The sequence below is a fragment of the Ursus maritimus genome, unplaced genomic scaffold (genome assembly GCF_017311325.1).
Source record: "Ursus maritimus isolate PB19 unplaced genomic scaffold, ASM1731132v1 scaffold_16, whole genome shotgun sequence".
Taxonomy (NCBI): domain Eukaryota; kingdom Metazoa; phylum Chordata; class Mammalia; order Carnivora; family Ursidae; genus Ursus; species Ursus maritimus.
The window spans coordinates 61,367,814-61,386,999 of record NW_024424008.1 but is presented as its reverse complement, the minus strand read 5'-3'; the positions used below and the strand labels follow the sequence as shown (position 1 = coordinate 61,386,999).

General features: G+C 40.2%; 1 long non-coding RNA gene across 2 annotated transcripts in view; it reads left to right on the top strand.

Moving 5' to 3' along the window:
- LOC103662445 overlaps positions 1-19,186 on the top strand; it is a 512,157-nt gene that overhangs the window by 11,024 nt on the left and 481,947 nt on the right. The window lies entirely within an intron of this gene.

The following is a 19,186-nucleotide window of genomic DNA, read 5'->3' as shown; positions in this document are numbered from 1 at the left end:
TGATAGGGATGATGGTGGAAACAATACAGTTGACAAAAAACACGTTAAAGAATTACTACCATAGGAACCTGCAATTATCTGATAAGCTCTTGGCTGAAAATCTGATGCATGAGTTTCCTTTCTGAAACCTGTGATGAAGTTTGTGTCTACACGGAAGCATTAACCGACCCAAGCTCTGTTCCAGATTTTTCGTTTTGTCTTTCTTCCTTATCACCGACTGTCGGTTGTGTTTGTGTTTGGTAGATTTGAGATCAATAGTAGGAAAGTTATGATCTCAAAAATACATACATTCTATTTTATTTATTGTATGTATTTTCCTCTTTTGTAAATCAGCAACTTTAACCTTTTCCCTTTAGCTGGGAGTTATTAGAAACGAAAGCCCTACCGTATTTTAAGGGAGTTCTGCTTCAGTGCAATATGGCTATAAAATCCGTCTTCATCTCTAGGAAAGGTAATGAATTAATATAAGTGCCATCGAAGTCTAATCTTTTGCCCTCCCCACTTTTCTAATAAAAATGCAGAGAGAACATTGAGAAGCTCAAGATCGCTCTAAAGAAAATAGGGATTTACAGAATATAACCTCACCAGACTATTGGTGAATTATGAAGGAAGAAAGGCGTTTATTTTGAGAACCATGAACATTAAAATATTCACCTCTCTGGAGGTGCTGCTGTGTTCACGAGCAGTGTCTGAATTAAGTTAATCTCAGCAAGAAGAACATGGTGGATTTGTAAAATATTAAATTATACTGATTTTTTCACTTTTTCTGGCAGTTTTTTCCCAATAATGTCCAATAGCTTATCTTTAGTCTTTATGATTAAAAGTAGGATAAAGGTATCATAATAGTGGTACAGATGTCATTGGTCTCCAAAATTTGCATTGCCTTAAAATTTTGTCTTTTTTATATCATTCCTATGGATGCATCTACCCAATAAAAATTTAAGGGGAGATGCTTGGCACATACATTGGTACTTCTTCACTACATAAAATAACTGTGCCAGATTGACGAGCCAGTAATTCCATTTTGAAACAATGAGTTATCTAAATTTTCTGCTGACATTGGCTGTCACTACTAACAGTGCCTTGCATGACACATTTTAAAAGTGGGGTTGGAATGTGAGGTTTAACTGTTGAGAGACCTGAGGAAGGGGACTATATAGGGTGAGAGAAAGAGGGAGAGATTTTTGGAGACAAGTGACATAAAACTACATAGATAGAATCTTCCTTCCATTGGGAAAGCTTTAGAAGTGGAGATAGAGGATGAGTTTTAAGAAACAACTGTTAAATGAAAGAACAAAGTTGGATGTCTACGAAGCAAATTGTGGGAAGAGAGTGCATCATAATGAGACCTGAGAGTGTTTCAAAGATGGCACAAGTACACATGAAGCCCTGTGATATGGCTTTGGTATGAAAAGGTAGAGCAGGATTTATGACAAAAGCCCAGCTTTAGGGGCCAACTGAGGAGGATCAAAGGATGATCCCCACGTAAGGTGCTTGGATTACTCACTCAAAGGATACTTTTCTCATCTGTAAAATGGGAAAATAGCATATATTAGAGATTGATTGTATTAGTGCTTGTCACATAGGAGGCGCTATAAAAGCAAAGGCTACCATTTTTATAGAAAAAGAAGTTAACAGTCCAAAGAATATTAGGGTAGAAAACAGAACACTTTTTCTGGGGTCTGTAAAGGTAGCTGGCATTTGTTTACGTGTGGGAAAAAGAGACTGAAGATATAAAGGAGAGAACTGGAGAAAATATAAGAGGTAAACTTGAATGGATTGCCAGACCCAAGGAATTAAACATCTGTTCTTAAAGTCACTCAGGCAGTATTTATTGAATACCCGCTATGTGTCTGGCAATGTTCGATGGCAGTGTTGCTAAGGATACAACAATAAACTAAACACTCAAAGAGCTAGCAGTCAACTGTAGTTGGTAGAGGTAAAATACATACCAGGTTAGAATAAGAGTTAAGAGTACAAAATAAAGTGCCAGGAGTTTAGGATGGTTGGGGGTGGGGGATGGGAGTGTTGAAATTTTAGACAGATTAGCCAGGAAAGGTTGCTCTGAGAAAATGACTTTTCAAGTAAAAAACTGAAGGAAATGAAACAGCAAAGCATGCACATATCTGAGGGAAGCACATTCCAGAAAGGAAATGGCAGTTGCAAACACCCTGTGGTGGGAGGGTGCCGCCATGTTGCCAGAACAGTAAGGAGGCCGGTGGGCTGGAGAAGAAGGAATAAGTGGGAGAGTTGAGGGACAAGGAGTGGCCATGGGGTCGGATTGTTTGTAGGACTTTGGGGGGCATAGTACAGAACCTGGCATGTACTCTGAGTGAGATGAGAAGTCTCTGGGTTTTGAGCAGTGATATGTTCTGGCTTATGTTTTAACAAGTTCATGGCTCAGAAAGGGAGGTAGGCCTGAGAGGAAGATGATCAGAGCAGATGCTTTGACTCTTGAGAATAAGAAATAGTGGTGAATGGTGGCATTGCGGGTGGCAGGAAGTGTTCAGATTATAAATAAATGTTTAAGTAGAACAAATGGGATTTGCTAGTGGATTGAATGCAGGGTATGAGAGAAAGGGAAGAGTCAAACATAATTTCAAGAATTTGGGCAACTGGACAGATGGAGGACACTGAAGGAGAATCAGGTTTGGAGGGATTATCAGGATCCCAGGTTGGGGCATGTAAGGTTGATACGCTTTTTAGACATCCAAGTGGAGATGCTGAATAGTTGGCTATACAAGCCATGAGATGGATAAGATTACTAGGGAGTGATTTTGATAGGAAACAGAAAATATCCGAGGACCGAGCCCTGTGAGCATCAATATGAAGATGTTGGGGAGATAAGTAGGGACCAACAAGGGGTACTGAGAAGTGGCCAAAAATGTGAGAGAAAAAGATGCAAATGTGTGTTCTGGAAGCCAAGGAAGGTGTTTCGTATTAACTAGTATATGGATTAGAAAAGCAAAGGAGCAGTAAAAAGAGACATCTGAGACATGTAAGTACTTTTTTTTTTTAAATTGAAGGAAAAGATATATTCCTTAATGGAAAACAATAGTGGGAAGACCGCATTAGAAGGGAATTAACTGGAAAGAGCAGCAGAGCAGTAGCAGTCTTTCAAGGCCGAGTAGTGATGACCCTTTCCACCAGAATCACCTGAGATGTCCGTTGAAACACGCAAGTCCCTGAATTAGAATTTTTCATGGCAGACCAAGAATTTGTATTTTCAGAAAGCTCCATAGGTGATTCTTATACACATGACTAAGGTTAATGAAAATTTAAAGCAAGGAATGGATTCCCAGGAACAGTGAAATGAGTTATATGTAAGTGTGCAAAAGTAGGTGATGAATATGGAGGTGGGGTCACTGTTTCAGGCTCCCACACTCATGATCTGTGTTTTTATCCAAGAACAGGATTAGATCACAGCCATGCAGGGAAGAAATGGACTGCTTTACTTTCAAACTTAATATCTTTTTCCACCAAATATATTAGAAAACTCAAATTGACAACATTTATTTTTTCCATTTCATTTCATGCTCTGTGGGGGAGGAATTGGAAATTGAAATTTGCAAGGCCTCCTGTGGGCTGGCCTCTGCCTCGAAGGCACACTTAGACAACGAGTACAGTAGACCCCATTATTACATTGCTCATTATGCCACCGATACAGTGATTTTGCATGTCAAAGAGGATCCCCCCTTTCTTTATGTAAGCACAATACACATGCACACACATATGTGTGCATACATACACGCCTGATGTACAAGCAGCATCTGCAAAAGTTTATGATAGAATCTCATGTCGGGCTTGTGGAAATCCAACGCAGTGCTTCGTGGGTGACTTCAGTTACTCCATGTGGGCTTTTACCTTATCTGTAGGGTCATGGGAGATCTCAATGATAATAAAGTTGATCACCCAGTATTGGGTGTCCCTGAGAAGTGCACTGCAGAAGCACCATTAAAAACCATAACGTAGGGGTGCCTGGGGGGCTCATCTGCCTTCAGCTTGGGTCATGACCCTGGGGACCTGGGATCAGGCTCCCTGCTCAGTGGGGAGCCTGTTTCTCTCTCTGCCTCCCCTTCTCTGTCTCTCTCTCATACATACTTAAAAAAAATCTATAAAAAACCATAATGTAGATTTCTAGTTCAATGAACTCTGATTGTATTTGGAAAACGTGGAAGGGATGAAGGGAAAGGGGTAGTGTATGTAGTCAAAAGTAAGAAATGTAGAAAGAGCCTCTAATCTTTCTCTTGTGCTTTCTATATCCCACATACTGTCCCCTGTGATGTATATCCAGTGTCTCATTCTATCCTTGCAGTTCTATCAGGTAGAATAGATGAAGAAGCTGAAGCTCATTGACCCAAAGTTAAAAAGCGACAAAATTAGAATTACATAATAGGTCTGTCGGATGGGAGCTTCTGTGTTTCCACTGTGCCATCGGAGTTCTTTTGGAATTCAGTGTTGCTGCTGGAATTGCCGAATGGTACTACAGATCATGCATTACAGTTATACATGTTACTCCATCCAGATGCTTGCATGTAAGCATGCAGGAAATATCTATGAGGTGTGTCAGGGCAGAAATAACTAGGGTGAGCTATCATCTAAAGCGTCTTAAGGTCTGGAAGTAACCTACGGTTGTCTAGGAATGCAAATATACAGGACCACAGGGAAATTTGAGGTGCAGCGTCCTTATAGAGAGACGTTCTCCAGCTTCCTGCCTCCAGGTTTCCTATCGACCTCTACCCTTCCTCCAGGGTCTAGGTCACTTGGTCCTCCTTTTATAAAGGATGGATGGTTATCAGTTATGCTGCTTCAAGTATCTTTCCTGGCTAAATTTGTTGTCTGAAAATGGATACTCGAAGGATTATTAGCCAACTCACTCTATCTCAACTGTCAATAATTATTTCCTTTTTCTAGTACTTATTCTGTCTACAAATGGTTACATTGCCAATTGAAGGTCTTACTGTCATCCTCACCCCTCCTTCACTAGGGGTAGATTTTTTCCTACACATGAGAGCTTTTCCCCAGTCATTTGTTACCTCTTGTTTTGACAGATCCCCATTGCCCAGACGTTGGTAATGCTGCTGTTAGGCTTGGGGGGAGGGGGATGTTCTGGGATAAAGGATAATGGATTGAGAATCAAGACATGGAGGCTTTAGTCAATTCCACCATGAACTGTTGTTGGGTCCTTGGCAGGTTAGATATCTCTCCTGAGTCTTGGTTTCCTCATCTTCAAAACAAAGTGTTTTGACTATCTTTCTATCCTTTCCCTGTCTAGCATCCCATCATTCTGTGACTATTCTTTTCAAAAATACATCCAGAGAACCATGCATTTCCCCTGCCTTTGCTCTGTCTATAGCCAAACAAGGTGTACATAAAATGCACTATGGGGATAACCCATCATCATAGGCCATTTTATAAGAAGCAAGACATTTTTGGATGCAAACTTAATTTTCTTAATAACCTTCTCTGGTTTTCTGAGTATAAGAGCGACACGTTGCCACTGGACAAAATGGAAAACATGGGCTATAAAGAGGAAGATTGAAATCACATATAATTTTTCAATGCAGTGAAAATCACTGCTTATATTTCAGTGTTCCTGCCTGCTTGCTTCTCTCTTTGTTTTCTCACTAAAATTAAGGCCATTTTCTCTTTTGTGTACTGTCTTTCCCCTTCAATATATTGTCCTGAGTATTAATCTTATTAAGTAGTATGAAAATATCATTTTATTTCTGCATAACTGTCTGTGTTATTGTCATACCATACTAATGCAGTAATCTCTATGGTTGTACATTGGTTTATTTCTAGTATTACATTATGTTGAATTATAATATATGAATATCTGTGTGCATGCATGTGTGCAATGATTTTATCAATAACATAAATTTTTAGAAGTGGAAATACTGGTCAAATATTATAAATATTTGTCCACATCGGCTGGACCTTCTTTCTTTCCTGCCACCTTTCCTGTTTGACTCTGCTCTAGCCACACGCATGTCACTGCTGTTGCGTTGTGCTCATTTTGTTTCTCTCTCAGAGACCTTGATCGTGCTGTGTGCTTTCTCTAGCCACAGTGCATCCCTGCTTCCAGATCTTCACAAGACTCACTCTCTTGACTCCACTCTGTTCTGCTTCAATATTACCTTCTCATAGGAGCATTCCAGGACTCTGCGGTCCAAAGTAGCCTCTCCCCCTGTGTTCTTTATCTATTTCCCCTGCTTTTGTAAAACATTTGTTTGCCACCTAAAATCATGTTGTTTATTTATGTAACAGCCTCCTGTTTACTTTTTTACCGTCCACCTTCCCATTAGATGACAAGCTTCCTGAGCAGAGGAAGTGTGCCTATCTTTTTCTTTCTGGTATTAATTCCCATCACCTAGAACCCTGTCTAGCATATACTAGTTGCTTAATATTTTTTCCAATGAATTATTTGAAATTGTCATTTACCCATTTGTTTTAGTCAGTTTGGGCTGCTATAATGGAAACACCAGAAACTTATTTCTCACAGCTCTGGAGTCTGGGAAGTCCCAGATCAAGGCACTGGCAGATTCACTGTCTGGTGAGAGTCCTTTCCTGGTTCATATACAGCTGTCTTAAGCTGTCCACACATGACAGGAGATGTGAGAGGGCACTCTAGGGTCTCTTTTTATAAAAGGGCACTACTGCCATAATGAGGGCTCCTTGAGCATGTCCCAAAGACCCCACCTCCTAATACCATCACATTGGAGCTTAGGATCCCAGCATAAGAATTTTTAGGGGACAAAACCATTCAGTCCATAGGGCCATCTTTCTATTTGGATGTTTCTCTTTTCCTCATAGAGAATATTTCAATAGAATAAGACCACTATTCTTGTAATCCTTTAAATGTTGTTATCTTATTAATCCAGATATATCTTATATATCCCATAACCCATATTTTTTCTGGTTAGTTGTTTGGCCTTTTTAGAGTGATGAGTGGAGGAATTAAACATTTGTGCAGAAGTTCAAAATTTCCAGGAAGTCAGAGGATTAGAAGATGGTGGGGTGAAGAGGGAACTCTGTGCTTGTCTTGTTCCTTGAACACAGCTAGGTAAATATCGAATCTCGGGTAAAAACCCGAGAAATCCATTTGAGGTCTGAGAGTACAAACTGCACAACTAGAGGGAGAGAAGAGCCCACGTTGTGGAAGGTAGTAAGTGTGGAGATGTGATTTGGGGGAGAAAAGGATCGCAGGTGCTGCAGAGGGGAGGGAGCCCTGAACATGGAGAGAGAGGGGAGAGAGAGAGACAGAGCGACAAAGAGGGAGAGAGAGAGCAGTGCACAGGGGTCACACAAGAAAAACACTTCCACAAAACCATTAATTGGGAAAACGAGAGCGGCTGATTATCGTGAGTTATTACAACCAGTGGAGCTCAAAGACTGGAGTTTGAGAAGTCCATTCCATGGCCAGTGTGGAGCCTCATGTGCACTGCCGTGCTCCTGTGGAGGAGTTCAGAGGCACGGGAGCAGACAGCATGATATGAGGATCCCCTGGGACGCACTGGGAGAGATGCTTCCCCCGTCTTGGAGTGCACCTGGGAGAGGTGGCATTCCCTCTCAGGGGACAAAAGAACCTGAGGGCACCATTGCACCCCCCTGCCCTTTAAGCACAGGGACAGAGACACCTATTGAAGGTGGTCAACCTGGACTCAGGCCTTTTGCTGCATTTTACTCTAAACTCCAAGTTCCTGTGCATTGGTATGACTGCTCTTCTGGGGCGAACAGGCACAAGCCCCAGCACCAGGAGACCCTCCCCCGGATGATTGGTGTGGATCCTCACCACACCAGGTCCCTATAGTTTGGAGTTTTGAAACTCAGCTGGCATGCCTGAGATAAAACATGGTCACACTGCACTGCTGGGTGGGCAGATAGCCAGGACACTGATTGGGTGAAGGCAGGGATCTGAGGGGTGCCTGGGACACACAGGGGAGGTTGTTCGCTCTTCTGTGAGGGCTTCCCAGACAGTGGCAGGTGTGAACTCCTCTCTCCAGGGATAAGAGAGAGGACTGGTGCCATTTTTCTCCCCTGCCCATCAGCAAGGACTTACTTCGGTGAGCAATACAGAACCAACAGTGGAGGCCTGAGCCGCTTACACCAAACCCCACCCCCTGCACTCTGCAGGTACTTCTTTACTAGGGCAAGTGTGTCTGAAAACCAGAGCAGTGAGTCCCTCCCCCAGAAGTCCAGCACAAATGGCCTTCATGCACCAAGTCTACCCATTGTAGAGTACCACAAAGCTTCAGCTCTAGTGAAAATAGGATCAAGCCTCTTTAAACAAGCATACCAAAGCACACTTAGTTAAAACTTGCTACACTCTGGACAAGCTCCAAACACTCCCCACTGCAGGCAAGGAGAAACTCTTCAGAGGACTGACATGAGGGAAAGAGCAGCCAGAACACAACAGCAGAGTGCACAGAATACACCAGAAACACTTCCTGAGCTCAAGGTCCTGGGCACTCTTTGACCTCTTCTTTATAAAGCCATTGTCCTCAGGAGCAGAAAACAGAAAAGGTTTTCCTAACACAGAGAAGAAGACAGAGACCTAGACAAAATGCCAAAATGGAGGAATGCATCCCCCCAAAAAGAACAAGAAAACATTATGCCAGGGATCTAATTGAAACACATATAAGCAATATGTCTGATCCATAATTTAACGCAGCAATCAGAAGAACACTAGCTGGGCTTGAGAAAAGCATAGAAGACCCCAGGGAGACCCTTACTGCAGAAATAAAAGACCTAAAAACTAGTCAGGCCAAAAAAAAATGCTATAATCGAGACACAAAACTGACTGGATTTAATGACCATAAAGATGGAAGATGCAGAGGAATGAATCAGTGATAAAGAAGATAAAATTATGGAAAATAATGGAGCTGAAAAGAAGAGGGAAAGAAAAGTATTGGATCACAAATGAAGATTTAGTGAACTCAGCAAGTTCAAAAAGTGTAATAATATTCATGTCATACGAATCTCAGAAAAAGAGAGGGGAAAAGGGGCAGAATGTTTATTTGAGCAAATTATAGCTGAAAACTTGCCTAATCTGGGGAAGGAAACAAGCATCCAGATGCAGAAGGTACAGAGAACTCCCATCAAAATCAACAAAAGTAGGCCAACACCAAGACATATTTTAGTAAAATTTGCAAAATACAGAGATAAGGAAAGAATTTCTGAAAGCAGCAAGGGAAAAGAAATCCCTAAGCTACAAAGGAAGACAAATCAGATTCACAGTTGATGTCCCCGCAGAAACTTGGCAAGCCAGAAGAGAGTGGCCTGATATATTCAAAGTGCTGAATGGGAAAAATCTGCAGCCAAGAAAACTCTATCCAGCAAGGCTGTCATTCAGAATAGAAGGAGAGATGAAGAGTTTGCCAGGTAAACAAAAACTAAAGGAGTTTGTGGCCACTAAACCAGTCCTACAGGAAATATTAAAGGAGACTATTTGAGTGGGAAAGAAAGACCAAAAGTGACTAAGACTAGAAAGGAACAGAGAAAACCTCCAGAAACAATGACTTAACAGGTAATACAATGACACTAAATTCATATCTATCAATAAGCAATCTGAATGTAAATGGACCAGAGTCTCCCATCAAAAGACATAGGGTATCAGAATGGATAAAAAAACAAGAACCATCTATATGCTGCCTACAAGATACTCATTTTAGACCTAGAGACACCTGCAAATGGAAAGTCAGGGGAATGGAAAACCATTTATTATGCTAGTGGATGTCAAAAGAAAGCTGGGGTAGCCATACTTATATAAGACAAACTATATTTTAAAATAAGACTGTAACAAGAGATGAAGAAGGTCACTATTATGTCATCATTAAGGGATCTATCCAACAAGAAGATCTAATAATTGTAAATATTTATGCTCCCAAGTTGGGAGCACCCAGATTTATAAAACAATAACAACAAAAAGAAACTCATTAATAATAATACAATAAGAGTAGGAGCTTTAACACCCCATTCACATCAGTGGACAGATCATCTAAGCAGTAAATCAGTAAGGAAACAATGCCTTTGAATGACATACTGGACCAGATGGACTTCGCAGGTAGATTCAGAACATTCCATCCTGAAACAGCAGAATACACATTCTTCTTGAGTGCACATGGGACATTCTCCAGAATAAATCACATACTGGGTCACAGATCAGTCCTCAAGTACAAAAAGTTTGAGATTATATGATTTAAATTTTCAGACCACAATGTTATGAAACTTGAAGTCAACCATAAGAAAAAATTTGGAAAGATCATAAATATATGGAGGATAAAGAACATCCTACTGAAGAGTGAATGGGTTAATTAGGAAATTAAAAAAGAAATTAAAAAACCTACGGAAACAAATGAAAATGAAAATACAACAGTCTGAAACCTTTGGGTTGCAACAAAAGTGGTCATAAGAGGGAAGTTTATAGCAATACAGGCCTACCTCAAGAAGCAAGAAAAATCTCAAATATACAGCCTAACCTTACACCTAAATGAGTTAGAAAAAGAAAAGTGAATGAAACCTAAAGCCATCAGAGGAAGGGAAATAAAGATTAGAGCAAAAATAAATGATATAGAAACAACAACAACAAACCCCAGTAGAACAGATCGATGATACTAGGAGCTGGTTCTTTGAAAGAATTAATAAAATTGATGAACCCCTAACCACATTTATCAAAAAGAAGAAAGAAAATAAATAAATAAATAAAATCATGAATGAGAGTGAAAAGATCACAATAAATACCACAGAAATGCAAATAATTATAAGAGAATATTATGCAAAATTATATACCAGTAATTTGAGCAATCTGGAAAAAAATGGATAAATTTGTAGAAACATATAAACTACCAAAACTGAATCAGGAAGAAATAGGAAATTTGAACATACCTATAACCAGCAAAGTAATGGAATCAGTAATAAAAGATCTCCCAATAAACAAAAGTCCAGGGCCAGAGGACCTCACAGGCAAATCCTACCAAACATTTATTTTTTTTTTTAAGATTTATTTATTTGAGAGAGAGCATGGGGGGAAGGGCAGAGGAAGAGGGAGAAGCAGACTCCCCACTGGGCAGGGGGCCTGATGACATGGGGGCTCCATTCCAGGACCCTGAGATCGTGACCTGATCTGAAATCAAGAGTCAGATGCTTAACTGACTGAGGCACCCAGGCGCTCCTCTACCAAACATTTAGAGAAGAGTTAATACCTATTCTTCTCAAACTATTCCAAAAAAAGAAATGGAAGGAGCACTTCCAAACTCATTCTACGAGGCCAGCATTACCTTGATTCCAAAACCAGAGAAAGACCCCACTAAAAAGGAGAATTACAGGACAACATCCCTGATGAATATGGATGCAAAAATTCTCAACAAGATACTAGCAAATCAAATCTAGCAGTACATTAAAATAATCATTCAAATGGGATTTATACCTGGGCTGCAAGGGTGATTCAGTATTTGCAAATGAATTAATGTGTTACACATTAATAAAAGAAAGGAAAAGAACCACATGATTTTCTCAATACGTGTAGAAAAAGCATTTGACAAAGTACAGCATCCATTCTCTCTCTTTTTTTTTAAGACTTTATTTTATTTTAGAGAAATAGAGAGAGAAGGGGGAGAAGCAGAGGGAGGAAGCAGACTTCCCGTGGATTGCAGAGCCCAGCGCAGGGCTTGATCTCATGACCCCAAGATCACGACCTGAGCCAAAACCAAGAGTCAGCCACTCAAACGACTGAGCCACGCAGGCACTCCTACAGCATCCATTCTTGATAAAAACCCTCAACAAAGTAGGGATTGAGTAGGGATACTGCAACGTCATAGAAGCCATATAGGAAAGACCCACAGCTAATATCATCCTCTATGGGGCAAAACTGAGAGCTTTTCCTCTACAGTGAGGAAAAAAAAAAAAAGGCGGATGACTGTTCTGATCACTGTTATTTAACATAGTACTGGAAGTCTTAGCCTCAGCAATCAGGTAACAAAAAGAAATAAAAGGCATCCCAATCAGCAAGCAAGAAGTCAAACATTCACTCTCTGCAGATGACTTGATACTCTATGGAGAAAACCTGAAAGAATTCACCAAAAAATTGCTACAACTGATACACAAATTCAGTAAAGTTGCAAGATACAAAATCAATGTACAGAAATCTATTGCATTTCTATATGCCAATAATGAAGTAGCATAAAGAGAAATCAAGGAATTGATCCCATTTACAACTGCACCAAAAACTATACGATATCTAAGAATAAACCTAACCAAAGACATCAGAGATTTGTACTCTGAAAACTACAAAACAGTTACAGAAGAAATTGTGAAGATGACCCAAAGAAATGGAAAAACATTCCATGCTCATGGATCGTAAGAAAGAATATCGTTAAAATGTCTGTACCAGCCAAAGCAATCTACACATTTAATACAATCCCTATCAAAATACCACCAGCAGTTTTCACAGAGGTAGAACAAAAAATCCTAAAATTTATATGGAACCACCAAAGACCCCAGTTAGCCAAAGCAGCCCTGAAAAAGAAAAGCAAAGCTGGAGGCATCACAATGCTGGACTTCAAGCTCTATTACAAAGCTGGGATCATCAAGAGAGTAGGTGCTGGCACAAAAACAGATGCATAGATCAGTGGAACAGAATAGAGAACGCAGAAATGGACCCTCAACCCTATGGTCGACTAATCTTCGATAGGAAGGAAAGAATATCCAGTGGGAAAAAAGACAATCTGTTCAATAAATGATGTGGGGAAAATTAGACAGCTACATGCAGAGAGTGAAACTGGATCACTTTCTGACACCATCCACAAAAATAAACTCAAAATGGATGAAAGACCTAAATGTGAGATAAGAATCCATCAAAATCCTAGAGGAGAACACAGGCAGCAACCTCTTTGACCTCAGTCACAGCAACTTCTTACTAGACACGTCTCCAAAGGCAAGGGAAACAAAAGCAAAAATGAACTATTGGGACTTCATCAGGATAAGAAAACACAGCAAAGGAAACAATCAACAAAATTAAAAGGCATCCTATGGCATGGGAGAAGATATTCTCTAATGACATGCCAGATAAAGGACTAGTATCCAAAATCTATTAAGAACCTATCAAACTCAACACCCAAAAAAACAAATAATCCAGTTAAGAAATACACAGAAGACATGAATAGACATTTTTCCAAGGAAGACATTGAGATGGCTAATAGACACATGGAAAGATGCTCGTCACTCATCATCAGGGAAATACAAATCAAAACTATAATGAGATACCACCTCACACCTGTCAGAATGCCTAGAATTATGGAGGCTCCTCAAAAATTTAAAAGCAGAACTACCTATGACCCAGCAATTGAGCTACTAGGTATTAACCCAAAGGATACAAAAATACTGATTTAAAGAGGCATATGCACCCCAATATTTATAGTAGCATTATCAACAATAGCCAAACTATGGAAAGCCCCAGATGTCCATAGACTGCTGAATGGATAAAGAAGATGTGGTATGCATTTACAATGGAATGTTACTCAGCCAGCAAAAAGAATGAAATCTTGCCATTTCCAATGACATGGATGGAGCTAGAGAGCATTATGCTAAAGGAAGTAAGTCAATCAGAGAAAGACAAATACCATATGATTTTTCTCATATGTGAAATTTAAGAAACAAAACAGATGAGCATAGGGGGAAGAAAAAAATAGAAAGAGGGACGCAAACCATAAAACAGACTCTTAATGATAGGGAAAAAACTGAAGGTGGATGGAGGGAAGTGGGTGGGGGATGAGCTAGATGAGGGATGGGCATAAAGGAGGGCACTTGTGATGAGCACTGGCTGTTGTTCGTAAGTGATGAATCACTGAATTCTACTCCTGAAACTAATACTATAGTAAGTTTTAGCCAGAATCTAAATAAAAACCTGAAACATTAAAAAAATTTTTTTAGGAAGTCTTATTTGTTAATATTTTATTTTATGGTTCCCTTCTACAATATTATGTTCAAAAAGTCTCTCTGCAGGCCAATAACTGATAAATATTCACATATTATTTCTTCCAGTTTCTTTATTCCTTTTTATTGCTTAATTCTCAAATTCTGGGATTTATTTTGATGTATCTCATTTGTCTTATCTCCTTTCTTTAAACTGAATGCAATGAAAGTCAAAAAGAATTTTAATAAACTATTTACCGACCTAGAGTCCCCACTGTGAATATGTCCCTGGGTGAATTAGAGGAAAGTGCCGCAGTTGGAAATTTTCTTTTTCCTAAGCTAAGTGTGTGTGCTACTGATTACAGGCATATTCCTTTCTCACACTGGCGACCCCTGGAGCCATTCTGATATGTATGCAAGGACGGCAATCACCTACAAGATAGGACTTGAAAAGCACTGAAAACCTGCTTTTTGAAATGTGGCTGCAGTCCTGGGAAAGCGTTCGAATGTTGTTATTTTCTGCTTGAACGTGACGCCTTACGTGTTACTAGTTTTGCATACATGATCTCTCTTAGTGAGTTAAGGTATTCATTCCATGTTATAGATTTTACAGATGAAAAAACTGATTCTTTATGGGACTAAAAAACATTCCTGAGGTGGTACAGATGGTAAGTGGCAGAATTGCGGTATGTCTGATAACAAAGCCCATGATAAAACTTGCAATTTAAACGTTCATGTGATTATGTGAGACAGTCCTGAGCGAAGTCCGTCCCACAGCTTGTTTGGGTGAATACTCACAACAACCTTCTCCTTGACGGGGAAGGTGGTTGAGATTTAGACACTTGCTCAAGGCCACACAAGTACTGTGCTACACTGCTTGCAATAGTACTGTTTCAAAATGCCCTGCTCCTTTGGGTGAAAGTGATTGTAGTGAAGGATCTGTATAAACTAGAGTTGGCTAACTCTTATAACATAGAGACCCCCAAATCTATAATGGCTCAAACTCAATTAAGGTGCTGTAAAAACCTAATATGTCCATTCTTAAAAGATCACCCATTCTATAAAATTGCACATTAAAAATAATAGCACTCCTGGGAAAAATGGAGTTGGGGAAGACCCTTTGAAACCTATGGAGTTCGTAACTCTGAAGTTCTAAACAGAACACTAAAAAAGCCAAGAAAAAGTATTAGTATATAAAGAAAGACATATTTCTGACTGCCTGACATCCTGAAAAGGTAAATCTATGGAACCAGTAGAGTCCCAGAGGTAGGGAGGAGGGAGAGATGAGCTGGTGGAAGACAAGGAATTTTCATCTGTTCTGGAGGACTCCACAGTGGTGGGTACATGGCATCATACTTTTGTCAGAAATGACAGAAAGGCAAGAGTGAACCCTTGTGTTAACGATAGACTTGGGAATGATAATGATGTGTCGTTGTCTGTTCATCGATGGTGCCAAAAGTATGAATCTGATGGAGATATTGAGAGTAGGTGGAGTCTGTGTGAGTGGTGGGGGGTGGGGTCAGGGGTTTTTAGGATCCCGGTTCTTTCCACTCACTTTGCTGTGAATCAGGTCTTCATTCCTGAAGTTCACATTAAACTTCTGATAAGTAAGAAAACACTTGGAATGTACTTTTGACAAAGTGGAAGAATAAGGACAGAAGAGTACCAGGACTGATCGAGCTTCAGAGTGATGGAAACGAAGACTGAGGAGACCACACGAGGTTTGAGAGGTAGAGCAACTGACCGAACTTGGGGTGAACACGGAGTAGATGGACGTCGCAGCTCCGTGCTGCTCTGTGGCTGTTCGGCCAAACGAGGGAGCTGGGGCTCTGGAGCTGTTGCTTCAGTGCACACATCATGAGCACTCAGGGAAGATCACATGCCAAGCACATGGCCCAGGCCTGATTCTAACCATTTTCCCATGTGGCAGTCTGAATACAGTAGACATGAGTTAGTCCACTGTAGAAACTGCAGTACAACAGATTTGAGAGTTCTGTTCCCTCCTCAACCAACAGTATTTTTCCAGTGAACAGGTTGGCAGGATATCCTACTCCATCCAGTTTTTCAGGAACCCAGACTTATGACCGCTTCCAGGGTGACCCTGGAGTGATCTCCATTTCAAGCAGTCATGAGGAAAAAGAGCTCTGAAAAACCTTTGTAAAGGATTTTCCTGGGCCAATCTTTGAAGAGGTGCTTATTACTTTCTCTCACACATTCCATTGTCTGGAATTTAATCTTATGGGCACACATAATGGGATGGAGCCCAGAATGAGGTCAACCCTCCAGCCATGTACCCAAGAAGATGAGGAGAGCATGGATTTGGGGGCCAGTGGTAATATTTTTTGGCACAAAATTATAACCGAAACTGATTTTATTGCAAAACCTAAATCTGAGTGGCTCCTCCGCCAGATAACTAGATATACTCTGCAAATATGGACTGTCCCTACAGGGTCTGTTACAGTATTATGTGCTTTGTACAGAGATGGCGGTAAGCTTAAAGACTCATGTTCTTAGAAGGGTCAGTCATGTACATTTATGCTGTAGGCCGATGGCGAGAATTTAATGCCTAATGTAAAAAAAAATGTGTATATATATGCTTACCTTTAACATCTTTTGTTCTTAAAAACTTCTATTGTAATACCTTAAGATTAGTACCATGATTTGAGAGGTGAGGTCACATGCTGGATAGAAAAAGTATGAGGTTACACTAGAGAAAATGGGGTTCAAGTTCTGACCCACTGTATCCCACCTGTACGATCTGGGACAAAAGGATGATTGTCCTGAGCCTGAACTTCCTCAGTTATAAAAATGGAGATAGAAACACTGACCCCATAGTAGGTCAGCTTTATAAATCACAGGCTCAGTAAAAAGGCCAAAGACTTTGGAGCTTGAACAAATGACTTCAAATTAAGTGGTGTTAATCCTGGATATGCCATTTCTTATTCATGCAATCTTGGACAGATTGTCTGATCTCTCTACACTTCAGTTTTCTCATCTACAAAACAGCAATAATGAGAATATGGTGTATCTCCTCTTGGGATGAATGGATGTCACCCAAGAGCATGCCTGGTGCTTTCATCCGTTTAGGAAGCATTCATCAATTGCCCACAGGTGGTCTCCTGTTCGCTGTAGCATGGAGAAGGACAATATCCATGTCCTTCATGGAGTTTACCTTCTATTTGGAATTAAGGAAGGAGGGTGGTGGATATAAAATAAACAAACATGAAAATTTTTAATAGCAATTAGCAATAAAAAGAAAACAAACCAAGTGATAAAATGCAGAATGACTTGGGGTAGAGTAGGGCAACTTTCCATAGGATGGTCATAGAATCATCTTTCATGAGACTCTATTTGATCTGAAAACTGAATGATACAGAACAGTAGAAGAAGTGAAATTAGGAAGAAGGGTTTTCCAGGCGGAGGAGACAGTCAATGCATTGGCCTTGAGGTTGGAGGAAGAAGTCAGTGTGGCAGAAATATATTTACTTGTATGTGGGCAGAGAGTCAAGAAAGGGGACTGCTGCACTGGTCCAGGTCAGACGCCATGGTGTTCTGGACCAGGAGGATGCCAGTGGAGATTGGGCCAACTGAGTGGATACAGGGATGCAGTGTGGAGGCATTGCTCCTAGGGTGTATGTGAGAGCTGAAAAAGGCAGATCAATCAAGGATGGCTTCTAAGGTTTGTAGGCAAATTTTAAGTGGTAGTTATATGTCAAAGCTGCTTTTCATAAATGAAGACCTGATTAACTCAATACTTATTTTTCCTTTTTCAATAATTCCCCTCCCTCTGCCTCCCTTTATTTTCCCCTTTACCTTTTAAGATGCTTGGAAGCTTCTGGGGTCAAATGTTTAATTTTTCTTCTCATGTTATTTCCTGTGGGGAACTGGGGGCATCGTAAAGTAGATACAGAGAATATAGAGGGGGTTTAAAAATAAACACTAAAGGAAGGGACTTCCAAAGACAATGACATCCATGTCATCATCTGTGGAGTGTGAAAACATCAACTCTTTGAAGTTAAAAATAAAGAAGGTAAAAATGAAGTCGGTCTTGAATTTGCTCTCAGTGTCTTAAAAACAATGCCGCGACTGTGCAACCTGACAGTATCCGAAACCTGCAAAAAATGTTGCCCACCCCCCTTTTTGGATAATTGCATGCCAGAGGAGGAAAAACAGAATTCTTCTGAATATATGAGTAAGAAATACCAGAAGGGGGAAAAAGAACCACCAGTTTTCATGATTTTCCTTTCTGCAAATTTTCCATACTCTTCCCCATTTGGTAAAAGTAGGTAAATAGCTCTAAATGGGGAACAGGAGAAACAACATTTAGGTCCCACAAAACTAACGTAAAAAGTAGAATCCTTGCCTTTTCCTGGGCATCTATGGGCTTGCAGTTGCCTTCAAAACAACTTCATTATGCTAAGATTTTTCCTTCTCAAAAGAAATGTTTTAGTGGTTAGATAAATATAATTATAGTTGAGTATGAGAGGGACAAAGGGAACAAAAGGTACTTAATTATGCAAAATAGACTTTCCTTAAGACCTGAAGTCTCCTCCCTACAGTCTACTAAGGATAAAACAATCATAAAACACACTTGCACAATTCAGTATGACCCTTCAGGATTAATATAAATTTCAATATAGCAAAACATTAAACCAACTTCTTTTAGCAAGTTTAAATGGGGGAATGAACAAGCCCATTGTAAGTAATCATGCAGAAATATCCACAGATATATTCCACCATAAAAATATCACTCCAGCAAATGAAAATGAAGTACTTGTCTGGTCCAGATAATTGTAGCACTTAACATGCCAGAGAGTCAGACATTCAACCTAGATGAATATAAATTATTTATGCCTAACTCAGGGTCTCCAAACTATAAGCTTCATCTTTAAAACAATAGTTTCTTAGTGGGGAAAAATGTATTGACCTCAAAGCCTTGCACCTCGCAGTGCTTTCTAATAGGCTTCCATGTCCTCATTTTATATAAGCAGCACAACTATTTTGCCCTGGGGTAACTGTTTGGTCCTCCAGAATATATACTGTTGGCAAGTGCTATTCATTTCAGAGACATTTATTCTTTTTTTTTTTTTTAAGGTTTATTTATTTATTTTAGAGAGAGAGAGTGAGAGAGGGGATGGAGGTGGGGGTGTGAGGGGAGGTGCAGAGGGAGAGAGGATCCAAAGCAGACTCCCCACTGAGCACTGAGCCCAATGCGGGGCTCCGTCCCAGGACCCTGAGATCATGACCTGAGCTGAAATCAAGAGTTGGGGGCTTA